Genomic DNA, 18356 nt, shown 5'->3' with positions numbered 1-18356 from the left:
GAGAGAGAGAGAGAGAGAGAGAGAGAGAGAAAGAGCAAAGGTTACAGTTTCAGTGAAAGGGTCTTAGGGGAGGAATGATGAACAAGAAAGATGAAATAGACGAGAGAAAGAATGGTGTTGAGGATAGGAGGAATATGAAAAGAAAATGCTGTACAAGATATATATATATATATATATATATATATATATATATATATATATATATATATATATATATATATATATATATATATATATATATATATATATATATATATATATATATATATATATATATATATATTATTAGGTCTTCGCATTCATTCAAGCACTTTGGCTTGTAGTAAGTTTCTCAACAAGAATATTATATCCATTCATTTAACAATAGAGGATCGAACTACGGTCATTATATTTACAATGGCGCCACTAAACAGATACTGATTTGCGTCCCTCCCAATAATATGTTCCATAGAGACTTTTGAGACGCACTTCACAACTTTGTTGGGTACGTGGGGCTGTTTTTATAATGTTGTGTATGCTTAGGAGGACGGGCTGCAATCCGTCCTCCTAACAGAACGTCGCATTTTGACGTATACTCAACCTAAGGCTAAAAATTGTCGTACTTGAAAAATGGTAGCGGCTCGCGAAATTGTCATAAAGTCCAGTTTTCTGTTTGGGGTTTTCTCTGGTAGGTTAGGATATTTTAGTACGACACTTTATTGACGTTGGGCGGCCATTAGGAGGACGGGTTAGGGGTACAATTGTTGACAAACCACACACTTGAAGGTGAAGGGACGACGACGTTTCGGTCGGTCCTGGACCATTGTCAAGTCAATTGTGAGACTTGAGAATGGTCCAGGACGGATCGAAACGTCGTCGTCCCTTCACCTTCTAGTGTGTGGTTTGGTCAACATTCTTCAGCCACGTTATTGTGACTCATCGCCTGTATAGGGGTACTATATACTAGTTACTATTAGTATAAATAGTAATAGAAATAGTAACTAGGTACTAGTCACTATTTCTAATTTTACGTACGGGAGGTGGGGTTGTTTGGCCAAATCGTACACAAGATAATGCAGCAAATTTGGTTTCCTGTTGAACAAATCCACAAGGGCCGTGACGAGGATTCGAACCTGCGTCCGGGAGCATCCCAGACACTGCCTTAATCGACTGAGCTACGGCAGGGTTGAAATGCCGTTTCTGTGTGTATTGGTTTGCTGTTTGTTAAAACCGAATGTTCCATCTCAGGTTCGATCATGTTAGACTCGGTTTGAGTAGGATTAGTTGGGGTTTGGTGAGATTAGGTAGGTTTTAAGCCCCTGTCGGCGTACTGTCTTATTTATGATTAGAAATCAGTTTCTATCTTCTACGGAGATAAGATGTGCAGAGAGCAAGTACTACAGGAATACTTGACATTTGAGTTTATTTCAAAACAGAATTGTAGCAAAAACAGAAAAAGACGTCAGAAGTTGTGTAGAAGTGACACTGAAACAGTTGACTGAAGAAATGTATATGTTTAGCACTCAAGAGTGTTCGGTAATATGTTTATTGTTTGTGATGTGTCTCTATATATATAAATGAACCCGTTTTACTGAACGGGGTGAGAATAGCTTGAGCCACCTCATCCCTTTGGGTGTATTTAGACCTCAATAAACTAATTTCAATTTCAACAGTTGGCTGAGTATCGCTAGCCATCACCCAATCATCATTCCGGTATGCGTAGCGGAATTTATCCAGGTTACGATGGACTTAAACAGGAATGCAGAGGTGTAATTAATTCTTGACACAAGTAAATTGCTTGATGTATAACATGCAGGTGCACTGCAATTTTTTCAGGATCTCACCCAACCCCCTTGTCTCATTCAGCTCCTAGTCTCATCCCACCCCCTAATCTCACCCAGCTCCTTGTGTATGTCTAATCTGTTATTTTACTAAACCATCCGATGTTTGCAGGTAAAAAAATCCACTTTTAATTCTCGGTGTGATTGCATTAGGAATATTTACTTGCCGGATCCTCTTGAGTAACTTGATTAATCTGTTGAGAGCCTCTTGCAAGTCTGACTGTCACGGTGTCTCTCTCAAGAGCCAGGGAAGGCGTGACGAATTGCTGACTGAGTGTCGGGGAAGATAAATTGCTTTTTTGGTCTGAGGGCGCTGTTGGCTAACTACGGGTATTGCCTCGTTAATTGTCTATTAGGCAATATTACTTGTGCATTTGGGAATGGTTGATGGAGATGGATTTTAGCGCTCTTGGGGGGGGGGAGGAGAAGCGACGTACATGGAGCTTTTTTGATATTTACATAATTAGGTATATGTGGATTTATACAGCTACCCCCCTTAGACTATATGTATATATGAGGGGGTTACATAGTATGTATCAAGAGGTTGTTAGCTATGTGGTATGTCAAATGCCCAATTCGCAGGATGGTTAGTTGTTGTTGTTGAAGATTCGTTACCTGGAACAAAAAGTTCCAAGTAGCAAGGGCTATGGCGAGCCCGTAGGCTATGGTGAGCCCTCTCTCTATGGTTAGTCGTACAGAGGCATGTAATCAGTATATCACCTTCAGCTGCAAACTTTGGAGATATCATAAGGATATCCTCAGGAGCAAGGGGAGTGGATAAATTAATTGCAAAACTTGAGGAATGTCATGCCGTTCAATCTGATGGGTCTGTCAAATAAATTATGAAATGAATATTAAGCAGGGACATGAGCATCGTGAATGAATGATGTTCAGTTTGAACAGAGATAAATATCGTGAATGAAGATTAAATGTTCAAGTCTGAGGAAAAGTGAAGTCTGACGATGCTCAACGGGTGAAAGATGTCCGGTTGAATTTCTTGAATATAATGGAAGAGAGTTGATTAATGAGAGAGGATAGGATTGATTAATTGATTCTTCATCAGGGAGGTTGAGAAACTGGTGTGTATTTACTATTTGGGCCTGTAGGATCGAGCTGTTAGCTCTTGGACCCCGCCTTTCTGAACGTCGGTTGTCTAATGTACTGACTCTCGACAGATTTTCTTTTATCTACTACATACATTTCTAAAACACACACACACACACACACACACACACACACACACACACACACACACACACACACACACACACACACACACACACACACACACACACACACACACGCGCGCGCGCACACACACACACAGCCAGAGCTCAACCCCCGCAAGCACAACTAGGTGAGTATAACTAGGTGAGTACACACACACATTCCCCAGAGACAGCCCTTAGCAGTTGTCTAACTCTTAGGTACCTATTTTCTGTTAGGTGAACAGCGACGTCAAGAGAAAGAAACCCTGCCCAATTGTTTCTGCCTCTACTTGGTATCCACCCGGGACCATAGGACTACGACCTCAGAGAGCTCACCATTCACAAATCCGTCCCCATAACAAAAAAATAATCATCCCTATTAAGAAACCCCCTCCCCATTTCTAATTCCCAATCTTCTCCTCCCCCCATTCACAATCACTTCCCAATCCACAACTCCCAATTAACATCGCTCTTCTCCCTCCCCCACTCACGTTAGCCAGATCACAGGGAAGAGTGATTGATCTTTCCCCCAAAAAAACTCAAACCGTATTGACCTGGTTTCTGGATGACCTGACCCGTTAATTTCCATGTTTTCAAAGTGAAGAGAAAGCAGCGAAGCTGCTCCCTCACACACACACCGGCCTCGTTACTGAAACCGTTGTCAAGTTTGATATTTACGAATAAGTTTGTGGAACTGTCGTAGGTCTGGTGGAATGGTTTGAGGTCTGATGGAATGGTCCAAAGTCTGGTGGAATGGTCCTGAGTTTTATTCAATTTGGCTGGAGTTAGGTGGGCGTGTGGCGATGATAATTTAATAATTGGGGTAATTTAATAATTTAATAATTGTGGGAAAGTCTGATTAAATTTGGTAAAGTTTGGTAAACACAATTTATTTTTTTTTGTGCGAAGAATGACTTATGTTTGGGGTTGTTTAAATCTGAATGAGAATCTGTTTTTTGTTTTATTTATTTACACACACACACACACACACACGCGCGCGCGCACACACACACACACACATTCTATTCCGAACACATGGAGGAATATTAGGAAGCCGATTGTAAGTACTTGATTATAAGTAACTATCCAATATTGTTTTATTGACCGTAAGTAGTACAGTTAGGTTCGTTCTCGACTCGCAAAAAGACAATTCCAGGTTCGAATCCCGGTCGGGAGAGAAATAGTTGGCTGTCCTTTCGCCTAATGCCGCTGTTCACCTAACAGTAAATAGCTACCCGGTAAGGGATACCCGGTAAGAAAGACTGATATATAATATATATATATATATATATATATATATATATATATATATATATATACATAATATGTTGTACTTAGTAGCCAGAACGCAATACTTGGCCTTGAGAATGTAAGGAGAGACCTTACGAAACGCACCACTAGACGTCAGACCCAAATAAATAGTAAAAATGAACTTTGGAGAGTTAATTTTTAATCTTCCTGCTTCAGTGAAGAAAAACACAAGGAATATCGAGAAGATTCGTGCCAGAATCATAAATCTAAAACTTTCTGTCGTTTTCAGATATATATATATATATATATATATATATATATATATATATATATATATATATATATATATATATATATATATATATATATATATATATATATATATATTATAATCGACAAAGAGTACTAGGAAGACGGGACACCACGAGCGTAGCTCTCATCCTGTAACTACACTTAGGTAATTACACACAAAGGTCTTACAGCCTTATGGTTAATAACTTTATAAGAAAAAAACACCCCAGGGCCTCGGAGCTGAAGCTCGCCCACAAGCACATTAAAGTGATTATACACACATAAACACACACACCCCACGACTGACAACAAAAACATCCATGTACTGGTTAACATAAAAAAAATGGCCCACATCTGTGGTAGAAAATAAAGTGAAAAGATACTATCAAAACGTCTTGTCTTTGACATCTGTTTCCCCACAATCAAACAATGCATGTCACCTGCAATCCTTCCCCCTCATCCTGTTCCCTTCCAGTCACCCCAGACACTGCATGTCACCCACCATGGCGCAGAGAACACCGGACCGGACACATGACACCCAATGGGAAATGAAATCCTTCATGAAACGGACAGAGAGAAGGATCTGGAGGTTGATAGCACACCGAGCCTGTCTCCACATCAAAGGAACATCATTTACGGCATATGCGAGGTTGGTTAAAGCCTGAGCTGCCTTTAGAAACTCTGTAAGGAATTGTTCGGACCTTTGTGTACCACATATGTCGGAGTAATCCTGGAATAAGCGGATCCATATGTAGTCAAGCACAAGATGATGCTCTAAAAGTTTCAAAGATACGCCTAAAGACTAGTCCCAGAACTACGAGGAATGAGTTACAAGGAAAGACTACATGAACTGAGCCTCGTGTCGCTGGAAGTCAGAAAAGTTAGGGGCAGACATGATTACCACATATAAAATCCTCAGGGGAATTGATAGGGTAGATAAAGACAGACTATTTAGCCCGGTGGGGCATACGAACGACACAGATGGGAACGTAGTACCCAAATGAGAGAGCGTTAGAATAGTTTGTGTCAGGTCAGAGTACTCACAGGGAAATGAAGTGGTAGAGGCAGACTCCATACACAGTTTCATATGTAAGTATGATAGAGCCCAGTAGAGGCTCAGGAACCTGTAACCCAACTGATTGACAGTTGAGAGGCGGGACTAGAGAGTCTAAGCTCAACCCCCCGAGTGAGCACAATTAGGTGTCTCTCCTCAATGTCTCTCACCCTGTCACATCCAACACTGCATGTGTCTCACTCACCCTCACAGCCACATCACACATTCTGATATAATCATTTAACACCTCTAGGAAAAAATGATTTTTTTTTCACCAAAAAAAAAAAGAGAGAAAATATGAGGCTCCGTCAGTCATCTGTTTATTATGTCCTCCGTTTATTACTTTTTTCCCCTTTTATGCTAATATTTATCCATCATTTTTGTGTATTTCCTCAGTTTGGCTCCGCCCTGTTCCCACTTAACACGTGTCTTCAGCCAATTACCTAATTGTTGTTCTTCACTTCTACTCGAATCTGTTCTTCGTTCTCTTTCCCAATGTTATTTCTTATCCTCCAATTTGAATTTGTTTTCCCTTTTTTGATAGTTCCTCAATTAATGCCATTGTTCTCACAACTTATGTTCCACTATATTTCTCAGTTCTTATTTCGCTCGGGTTCTCTCTCTCATTTTAACTCTGTTTGCTAACCTCAGTTCTTCTTTGTGCCTCAAACTCGGAGGAATAGGGATAGATAAAGTCAGATTATTTAACAAGAGTGGAACTCGAACCAGGGAACACAGGATGGAATCTGAATGCTTAAATGAACCAGGGAACACGGGATGGAATCTGAGTGCCCAAATGATCCAGAGGGGCACAGGATGGAATCTGAGTGCCCAAATGATCCAGAGGGGCACAGGATGGAATCTGAGTGCCCAAATGATCCAGAGGGGCACAGGATGGAATCTGAGTGCCCAAATGATCCAGAGAGACATTAAGAAAACCAATATTTAGGGTCAGAGTAGTTAAGTAGTGTGGTAGAGGCCTACCAAATCTCCCTCTGTAAGCACAATTAGGCGAGTATAATTAGGTGAGGACAATTACCCTATTCTACCATTACCTCCTCCCTCCTTCCCCATTTCCCATTTACCATTCACTTCGACCCTCCAACGTGAGGTCTGATCTCCCTCTACCACAATCTCAATCCACCACCAGAAGCTAAACTCCTGCCAACCGTAATCTTGAAAATTGTCTTCAACCCAACTTCAGCTTCCTTAATTCCGACTTTTCAACTTCCCACTCTCCCTGAACCTCGTTCCACTTACCAGCTTTCCTTTTTACACTCTCTTTCAAGTTTCAAGAAAGTTTATCGAGATAATATACATCTCTAAAAGGATAATAAGAATAGTTTATGGTATTTTCTAGACTCTGCTACATTGACCGACCAACAACTCGGCGGGTTTTCTTCCTATTGGGGAGTGTTGTACATGGTCCTATGGCGGTGTGTCCACTCGCAGGATAGGTGGCGCTGCCCAATACTGTCACTATGGCGGTGTGTCCACTCGCAGGATGAGTGGCGCTGCCCAATACTGTCACTATGGCGGTGTGTCCACTCGCAGGATGAGTGGCGCTGCCCAATACTGTCACTATGGCGGTGTGTCCACTCACAGGATGAGTGGCGCTGCCCAATACTGTCACTATGGCGGTGTGTCCACTCACAGGATGAGTGACGCTGCCCAATAAACTCGCCCCTCGGGGCAAAATTAACATTTAAACCTGGACATTCCTCTTCCTTTGAAGAGGAATGAGGACATTGAAGAGGACATTCCTCTTCCTTTGACCAATCTCCCATGTACATTCTCTCCCCCACCTTCCACACACCCACTTCCCTCCTCCCCCCTCCCCCCCCCTCTCTTCCTCCTATTCTCTCCCTATTAAAACCTCGTAAGGAAAACAAATTACCAATTGCACATGTTAATAGGAATCCAGCAATGATCCCAAACTACCTGCTAACAACCGTCCACTTCCGTTAGTCCTACAGGAAAGACGTCACAAACCATCACGAAACGTCAGCCTTCCTTTGTCTCAAGTCTTTTATTCAGACTTTATTAATTTAAGACTTTAAGACTTTTAAGACTTTTAAGACTTTTAAGACTTTTAAGACTTTTAAGACAAGACTTAAGACTTAAGACTTAAGACTTTAAGGCTTTTAAGACTATATTATTAAGACTTTCATTAGGACATTAAGACCACGAACTGCGTCACGCTAACAACCATGATTGCTAAAAAAAAAAAATGTTGCTTTGATTGTTCCTGTCTGGCCGATTGTTGCGTTAGTTGTCGTCGATTGTACGGCTGAAAGAGGAGCTATTGTTCGTATCTAATGTAATGTCTGGCTATTGGCCTTGGCTTTCTGGAAGCCGAGGTAGAAAATTTGTAGTTGTTTATTTTATCTTCGTTCGGGCAACTGTGTGTGTGTGTGTGTGTGTGTGTGTGTGTGTGTGTGTGTGTGTGTGTGTGTGTGTGTGTGTGTGTGTGTGTGTAATGAGGGGTTTCCCCTGCAAAAACACACAATCTAACGACCCCTATTGTTATCTTGTTACAACTTGTTATAAAGCGTTACAAAGTTATTACAACTGGTTAGATAATTGACATATATATATAATTTGTTAGGTGGTATCCCAACTTGCTCGAACGTTGTAGTTAAGTCGTGTGTGTGTGTGTGTGTGTGTGTGTTTGGTGGGTTTATCTAGCAGTGATTGGAACCCCCTCACCCCCTACCCTCTTTCCTATTAGCCAATCCCCCCCCCCCCACCCAGCCTCGAGACACCACTAATCTTCAGCAATAACCCCAATGAGCAATAACACGGATGAGCACAACATGTTCCTCACCATATGTGGGAATTTGGCCATCACCCACACGGCTGGACCATTCATGAGGCCTCGGCCCGCCAATAGATCCGGAGCTATTTATTACGAACCTCTTGCACGCAATGGACCAAATAACAGACTTCGTTCGCCATGGCGGGATCGATGTTTCATTTATAATTGTTGCTGCCGCTAATTGTAACGGGCTATGACGGGGGAAATTACATAATGGAAATGAATTGTGGTGTGTGTGTGTGTGTGTGTGTGTGTGTGTGTGTGTGTGTGTGTGTGTGTGTGTGTGTGTGTGTGTGTGTGTGTGTGTGTGTGTGTGTGTAAACAGGGAGAAGATAGACGTGGATCATAGACACCACCTCTGGGAATGTTGTGTTGTTGGTACACACACACACACACACAAACACACACACACACACACACAGTGATGTGGTGGAGGCTGACTCCATACACAGTTTCAAATGTAGATATGATAAAGCTTTATCATATCCTGAGCCCAGTAGGCTCAGGAATCTGTACACCAGTTGATTGACGGTTGAGAGGCGGGACCAAAGAGCCAGAGCTCAACCCCCGCAAGCACAATTAGGTGAGTACACACACACACACACACACACATGGAGCCCCCACCTGAAGAAACACATAAGGAAACTGGAAAAGGTTCAGAGATTTGCGACGAGGCTTGTCCCAGAGTTACGAAGGATGGGGTATGAAGAGCGCCTGAAGGAACTGAACCTTACGACGCTAGAGAAAAGAAGGGAGAGAGGAGATATGATAGGGACATGTAAAATACTCAGGGAAATTGACAAAGTGGAAATAGATGAAATGTTCACACGTAATAATAACAGAACGAGGGGACATGGGTGGAAACTGGAAACTCAGATGAGTCACAGAGATGTTAGGAAGTTTTCTTTTAGCGTGAGAGTAGTGGAAAAATGGAATGCGCTTGGGGAACAGGTTATGGAAGCAAACTCTATTCATACTTTTAAAACTAGGTATGATAGGGAAATGGGACAGGAGTCATTGCTGTAAACAATCGATGGCTGGAAAGGCGGGATCCAAGAGTCGGTGCTCGATCCTGCAAGCACAAATAGGTGAGTAACCACACGAAAGTGCGTACACATATACGAAGATGCGTACCGCTGTAGATAGTCGAACTCAGTAGCTTAATTTGACCTACAGACTTGCGATACCTATCACGACGGTAATAATTAGAATAGTTACTGGAAATTGAATAGTTTCTGGTCTATTAATTGTTTTGCTTCATTTCTGGCCATATATTGCTGCTCTCGGTGTACTCTTAGGCAATCCAAGATGGTCATTAGGTCCTTAAGACCATTTTCTTGGGCACACTCATCAGTTCTAGTGTGTGGTCTGGTCAGCATATATCGTTATTTAGTGAATAGACTTGTACTCGATTCGTAAATATGTTGTTCCCAATCGTCTCCTCTATAGAAGAGACGAGAAGAAGAGACTATAGAAGAGATAATCGTCTCTCCATAGGTCGAACTATAGCCGATATCGCCTCAAAGACCTATCCTTAAGTGTTACGAAATCTTAAGTAGGTTTTAAGTGTTAAAAAAAGAGGTGTTCAATAATTTTAACAAGTTAGCCGAACAACAATAAGTTTTTTTGTAAACTAACAATTATGCTGTTGAAAAATATAACTCAGAAGTCATGTCGAGCTACGAGCCCACCTCGACCCGGCGAGCTGGGTTGTTGTTTTAGATTCAGCTACTGGGAACATAAAGTTCCAAGTAGCACGGGCTATGGTGAGCCCGTAGTGGACTTACCTGGCACAGGAGGGGTGACCTGGCAAGCTGTTGTTGTTGTTTAAGATTCAGCTACTGGGAGCAAAACGTTCCAAGTATCACGGGCTATGGTGAGCCCATAACTTACCTGGCACAGGAGCGGGGCAAGTAGCACGGGCTATGGTGAGCCCGTAGTGGACTTACCTGGCACAGGAGCGGTGATGTGTGCCCCTGGCAAGATTGATTGATTGATGAAGATTAAGCCACCCAAAAGGTGGCACGTGCATGAATAGCCCGTAAGTGGTGGTCCTTTTGAGCCATTAGCAGCATCATTAGCTGATACTGGAGATCTGTGGAGGTGCGACTGCACCCTACGTGACGGGAGATGTCTCCCATGCCCCCCCCCCCTGGCAAGCATATCTGGGTGTTTATATACACTGACACTCCCACTACCCCTACACCCCCACACACCCCCAGGGGCGCCGTAGCTACAGCCCCTCAGGGACCAACCGCGGGTGTAGCGGACGTGGGAGAAAATTGGACGCAACTTAACGTCTGAAGCAGCGAGTGAACTCCTCACTAGGGTAAACATTACACCATATTTATGCCAACAATAACAGCCTGCCCCGTCGCCTACACCTCCCACTACTCATTCACACACACACACACCCCTTACCACCCTTCTCTCGTATATACATAATACATACCAGGTATATTATGTATTTGTCTCCATAGGCCATTATCTATCAATGATATCTAGTAATCCTTCAACCTGTCTCCAACCAAATGAGGGAGGAATGTGTGTGCTAAAACTTGACACATAAGTGCAGAGTGGCATAGTAATTAATTGTCGTTAATAGTCACCTATACTCGTTAAACTCTCTCGCCACCTCACAACACATCTCCCTTCAGAGGTGGGACCCAAGAGCCAAAGCTCAACCCCTCGCAAGCCCAACAAGATGAGAACAGAAACAATTGAAATACCAGACAAACGGGTAGTTAGAGAAATCCACATGCTAGGAGGTAAAAAATTATCCAAGCAGGTAATTAGATAAATAGACAGATATCTTAGGTAAGTACGTGTATGTGTGTGTGTGTGTGTATATATATATAATATATATATAATATATATATATATAAATATATATATATATATATATATATATATATATATATATATATATATATATATATATATATATATATAATATAAATAGGCAGGTCCCTAGGTAGTGGGCGTAATAACACTATACCCTCGGGAGCGATTTTAGTCCCGGTTCGAGTCCTGGCCAGGGAGGATTGACTGGGCACCTGTCCCATTACAGGTTCGTATTCCTGGGAAAACTAGTAAGGTAAGGATTACCATAAGCTACGAGGAAGAAAAAGCTCTCACTCAACCTGCTAACAAGAGTCACACCCACGTACGAAAACAAAACAAATTAGAATTAAACAAGCAAGCAGATCAGCAGACGCGTAATCAAGCAGACATGAAGCTGTCTGCTTGATTACGCTGTAGATACAAGGATGTAGGGTTTTAGTTAAGGAAACAGATAGGTACTTTATTTGGTCAGTAAATAGGTTGAAGATTTGTTTTTTTTAAGGCTTTGGGAAGCGAGGAATTGGGTCCACTCGTGGGGAATTGGGTTCTCTCGTCTCGATATCTCGATATCTCGATATCTCGATATCTTGGGAGGAAGGATCTTGACCTGAACGATAGGTCTTTGTTCCTGAGACCGCCCCCCATAACCCCCACCCCACCACCCCATACCATACACCCCCCCCTCCCCCGCCCAGGCTCTATTGAACACTTTGTTATATCTGAACATTAATGAACAAGGAGAACAGGTGCGAGGGAAGGAAAAATATTATAAATTATGCAATTTAGTAATTTTTGTTATATTTAATTCGGAGAAAAGAGGCGAGTGTTATAATGTAAAGTTATAGTAAACTATGGTTATTATGATGAAAAGTAATGAAGGTAAAATATTGCCTGTTTGTTCATCCACCATCACTACATCCACATTATAGGACTCATCCACCACCACCACACTCTAGGACTCATCCACTACCACCACCACTACATCCAGAGCTCATCCACCACCACCATACTCTAGGACTCATCCACCACCACCACACTCTAGGACTCATCCACTACCACCACCACTACATCCAGAGCTCATCCACCACCACCACACTCTAGGACTCATCCACCACCATCTCCACTACACTCCAGGATTCATCAACCACCACTACTACCACACTCCAGGACTCATCCACCACCACCACCACCTCACCCTGTACAACACAGTCAACAAATACGAAAAAACTCTTAAAAAGAAGACGTTGTAGAAGCCACCTCCATCCACAACTTTAAAGCCAGAGTCAACAAAGACCTTGACAGTCGAAACAGCCCAATTGAATAGCAACATGTTCAACAAGGCAAATAGACGTATTATAAACACCTTAAACCCCCTACTACCCCGGAGTTGCTGGCATGTAAACTACTGAAACGATTAGGCACTAACTCGTCCTTTTCACTCGAACCTCTCCCCAGTTTCTGGTCCCCTAACCAGCCTCCACAAACCTATACACCACAGGGCTCCAGGCAGGGGTCATGAAGTGTAGTTTATACCTGGGAAATGTTAACCAGCCTCCACAAACCTATACACCACAGGGCTCCAGGCAGGGGTCATGAAGTGTAGTTTATACCTGGGAAATGTTAACCAGCCTCCACAAACCTATACACCACAGGGCTCCAGGCAGGGGTCATTAAGTGTAGTTTATACCTGGGAAATGTTAACCAGCCTCCACAAACCTATACACCACAGGGCTCCAGGCAGGGGTCATGAAGTGTAGTTTATACCTGGGAAATGTTAACCAGCCTCCACAAACCTATACACCACAGGGCTCCAGGCAGGGGTCATGAAGTGTAGTTTATACCTGGGAAATGTTAACCAGCCTCCACAAACCTATACACCACAGGGCTCCAGGCAAGGGTCATGAAGTGTAGTTTATACCTGGGAAATGTTAACCAGCCTCCACAAACCTATACACCACAGGGTTCCAGGCAGGGGTCATGAAGTGTAGTTTATACCTGGGAAATGTTAACCAGCCTCCACAAACCTATACACCACAGGGCTCCAGGCAGGGGTCATGAAGTGTAGTTTATACCTGGGAAATGTTAACCAGCCTCCACAAACCTATACACCACAGGGCTCCAGGCAAGGGTCATGAAGTGTAGTTTATACCTGGGAAATGTTAACCAGCCTCCACAAACCTATACACCACAGGGCTCCAGGCAAGGGTCATGAAGTGTAGTTTATACCTGGGAAATGTTAACCAGCCTCCACAAACCTATACACCACAGGGCTCCAGGCAGGGGTCATGAAGTGTAGTTTATACCTGGGAAATGTTAACCAGCCTCCACAAACCTATACACCACAGGGTTCCAGGCAGGGGTCATGAAGTGTAGTTTATACCTGGGAAATGTTAACCAGCCTCCACAAACCTATACACCACAGGGCTCCAGGCAGGGGTCATGAAGTGTAGTTTATACCCGGGAAATGTTAACCAGCCTCCACAAACCTATACACCACAGGGCTCCAGGCAGGGGTCATGAAGTGTAGTTTATACCTGGGAAATGTTAACCAGCCTCCACAAACCTATACACCACAGGGCTCCAGGCAGGGGTCATGAAGTGTAGTTTATACCTGGGAAATGTTAACCAGCCTCCACAAACCTATACACCACAGGGCTCCAGGCAGGGGTCATGAAGTGTAGTTTATACCTGGGAAATGTTAACCAGCCTCCACAAACCTATACACCACAGGGCTCCAGGCAGGGGTCATGAAGTGTAGTTTATACCTGGGAAATGTTAACCAGCCTCCACAAACCTATACACCACAGGGTTCCAGGCAGGGGTCATGAAGTGTAGTTTATACCTGGGAAATGTTAACCAGCCTCCACAAACCTATACACCACAGGGCTCCAGGCAGGGGTCATGAAGTGTAGTTTATACCTGGGAAATGTTAACCAGCCTCCACAAACCTATACACCACAGGGCTCCAGGCAAGGGTCATGAAGTGTAGTTTATACCTGGGAAATGTTAACCAGCCTCCACAAACCTATACACCACAGGGCTCCAGGCAGGGGTCATGAAGTGTAGTTTATACCTGGGAAATGTTAGATGGAGTGGTACCATGCACTCACAAATTCGGGAGGCATGGCAGGCTGTGTAAAATAGTCCCACAAGATGTGTACAACAGCCACTGGGTGTGAAAAACAGCCATTGGCTGTGAAAAACAGCGCCACTGACTGTGAAAAACAGCCACTGGCTGTGTAAAACAGCTCCACTGGCTGTGTAAAACAGCTCCACTGGCTGTGTAAAACAGCTCCACTGGCTGTGTAAAACAGCTCCACTAGCTGTGAAAAACAGCTCCACTGGCTGTGTAAAACAGCTCCACTGGCTGTGTAAAACAGCTCCACTGGCTGTGTAAAACAGCTCCACTGGCTGTGTAAAACAGCTCCACTGGCTGTGTAAAAGAGCCACTGGCTGTGTAAAACAGCTCCACTAGCTGTGAAAAACAGCTCCACTGGCTGTGTAAAACAGCTCCACTGGCTGTGTAAAACAGCTCCACTGGCTGTGTAAAACAGCTCCACTGGCTGTGTAAAACAGCTCCACTGGCTGTGTAAAAGAGCCACTGGCTGTGTAAAACAGCTGCTAGCTGTGTAAAACAGCCACTGGCTGTGTAAAACAGCCACTGGCTGTGTAAAACAGCTTCACTGACTGTGTAATACAGCCATTGGCTGTGTAAAACAGCCACTTGCTGTGTAAAACAGCTCCACTGACTGAAAAACAGCCACTGGCTGTGTAAAACAGCTCCACTAACTGTGAAAAACAGCCACTGGCTGTGTAAAACAGCTCCACTGGCTGTGTAAAACAGCTCCACTGGAAAGAATATAGACGCTCCAGGAGACAATTCTATAAACACCAGGGACCAAACACCTCTCCTCTCTCAATACACAAAACAAAATTCTCTCTAGTTGATGTCTTTCGCCATTAATGAAGGAATTTAGGAACCTTCAAAGGGGACGCGGGATGACCTGAGTGTCATCCAACAGCCTGGTTGATCAGATCGTCAACCCAGGATGCCTGGTGAATGATCTCCCTTCCCCTCTATTGCTCACACACTTTTCTTTATATTCTCTCTTTACCTTCCCTTCCCTTTTCTTACCTCATCTCCTCTCCCATACCTTCGCAGCCTCCTTCCTTCCCTCTCTTTCATCTCCTCCTTACGGAGCAGCAAGCAGCATCATTCCCACACAAGCCAATCGATCTTTTTTCACTGTCTATCGCTTCCTGATCATAAACCTTGGGACGGGATAATTTTCCCCTTTCCACCCCCTTTCCTCTCCCCTTCCCTGAGTGATGGTTTGTGAGACACGCGTGTTTACCTTTTCGTGGTTGACAGGGGGGAGGAGGTACAATAATTTTGGCATTATTATCGAGGATGACAAGACGAGCTTTACGCTTCCTTGCTCCTCAAAGGCGGTGGCGTATGTGTGGAGGGGTCTTGAGAAGAAGGGGGGAAGGGGGGGGGGGATAAAAGGGGTGAGAGGAAGGAAATAAAAGGGGGTGGGAAGATGTTTGGATACTATACTATACCTCTCAGCTGGATTACCTGCACTACCATATTCGTTATCGTCACTACCATAGTCGCAAGTACCATCATCTCTACTAGTACCACCATCTCTACTAGTACCACCATCGCCACCAGTACCACCATCTCTACTAGTACCACCCTCTCTACTAGTACCACCATCGCCACCAGTACCACCATCTCTACTAGTACCACCATCTCTACTAGTACCACCATCTCTACTAGTACCACCATCTCTACCAGTACCACCATCTCTACCAGTACCACCATCGCCACCAGTACCACCATCTCTACTAGTACCACCATCTCTACCAGTACCACCATCTCTACCAGTACCACCATCGCCACCAGTACCACCATCTCTACTAGTACCACCATCTCTACCAGTACCACCATCTCTACTAGTACCACCATCGCCACCAGTACCACCATCTCTACCAGTAGCACCATTTCTACCAGTACCACCATCTCTACCAGTACCACCATCTCTACCAGTACCACCATCGCCACCAGTACCACCATCTCTACTAGTACCACCATCTCTACCAGTAGCACCATTTCTACCAGTACCACCATCTCTACTAGTACCACCATCTCTACTAGTACCACCATCGCCACCAGTACCACCATCTCTACTAGTACCACCATCTCTACTAGTACCACCATCGCCACCAGTACCACCATCTCTACTAGTACCACCATCTCTACTAGTACCACCATCTCTACCAGTAGCACCATTTCTACCAGTACCACCATCTCTACTAGTACCACCATATCTACTAGTACCACCATCGCCACCAGTACCACCATCTCTACTAGTACCACCATCTCTACTAGTACCACCATCGCCACCAGTACCACCATCTCTACTAGTACCACCATCTCTACTAGTACCACCATCGCCACCAGTACCACCATCTCTACTAGTACCACCATCTCTACTAGTACCACCATCGCCACCAGTACCGCCATCTCTACTAGTACCACCATCTCTACTAGTACCACCATCGCCACCAGTACCACCATCTCTACTAGTACCACCATATCTACTAGTACCACCATCTCCACCAGTACCACCATCTCTACTAGTACCACCATCTCTACTAGTACCACCATCGCCACCAGTACCACCATCTCTACTAGTACCACCATCTCCACCAGTACCATCATCTCTACTAGTACCACCATATCTACTAGTACCACCATCTCTACTAGTACCACCATCTCTACTAGTACCACCATCGCCACCAGTACCACCATCTCTACTAGTACCACCATCGCCACCAGTACCACCATCTCTACTAGTACCACCATCTCTACTAGTACCACCATCGCCACCAGTACCACCATCGCCACCAGTACCACCATCGCCACCAGTACCACCATCTCTACTAGTACCATCATCTCTACCAGTAGCACCATTTCTACCAGTACCACCATCTCTACTAGTACCACCATATCTACTAGTACCACCATCTCTACCAGTACCACCATCGCCACTACCATCCCCACTACCATCCCTTACTAACATTTAACAACACAACATGCAAACATTATGGAGTCAATTCAAACATATTTTAACGCGAATTCTTGAACATAAAAACTGATGTAAATGACAGACATGAAAACATGAGATATCAAGAATATATTACGACCCGTAATGATTTGCTATGATCAAACAAGGGGTAGAGCGACGGTCTGGCTTCATGCAGGTCGGCGTTCAATCCCCCCGGACTGTCCACAAGTGGTTGGGCACCATTCCTTTCCCCGGTCCCATCCCAAATCCTTATCCTGACCCCCTTCCCAGTGCTATATAGTCGTAATGGCTTGACGCTTTCCCCCCTGATATTTCCCTCCCTTCCTTTCTTCTTAAGATGTATGGGTTTCGTGTCAATATTTACAGTTGTTGAGTCTCTCTCTTGGTTATGTCACTCCGTAAAAAAATCAACCTTTTAACCTGACCGGAAAGGTACCAACCCAAGCAACCCGCCTAACCTAACCCAACCGTACCTAACCTAACCTATTGCGTCCGACGGCCAGAAAGCGCATGTAATAATACCTGATATGTCACAATCCCATTATAATACTGTCACTAAATGAACACATCCACAAGGGCCGTGTACTATGTCACTATCACACTATAATACTATCATGTCACTATCAACACTTATCTTCACCATACTTGTACCAGATGTTAACACTCACACGCTTCCTGGGGTGTTGTCCTTCGTCTCTCCATATATATCCAACCTAACTAAGTTACCATGATCCCTGATATAACACTGTAGAGGCAGGGTCACCACGGAAGATTATTAATTAATTCTTTTCTTGTAGAGATAAGATATATCTGTAGCTTGTATAGATTTCTTTTCTATAAGAAGTAAAATGCGTCTCCGCAACGGGACCGTCTATGGGGAGCTGTTGGAAGATACTACACCTGGAAGGGCAGAGATGTGCTTTGATGTAGAATATGTGGAGAATACGGAGGGGAATAACCACCGCTCGAGGC

This window comes from Procambarus clarkii, chromosome 72, assembly GCF_040958095.1.
Source record: "Procambarus clarkii isolate CNS0578487 chromosome 72, FALCON_Pclarkii_2.0, whole genome shotgun sequence".
Taxonomy (NCBI): Eukaryota; Metazoa; Arthropoda; class Malacostraca; order Decapoda; family Cambaridae; genus Procambarus; species Procambarus clarkii.
This window is presented reverse-complemented; position numbering follows the sequence as displayed.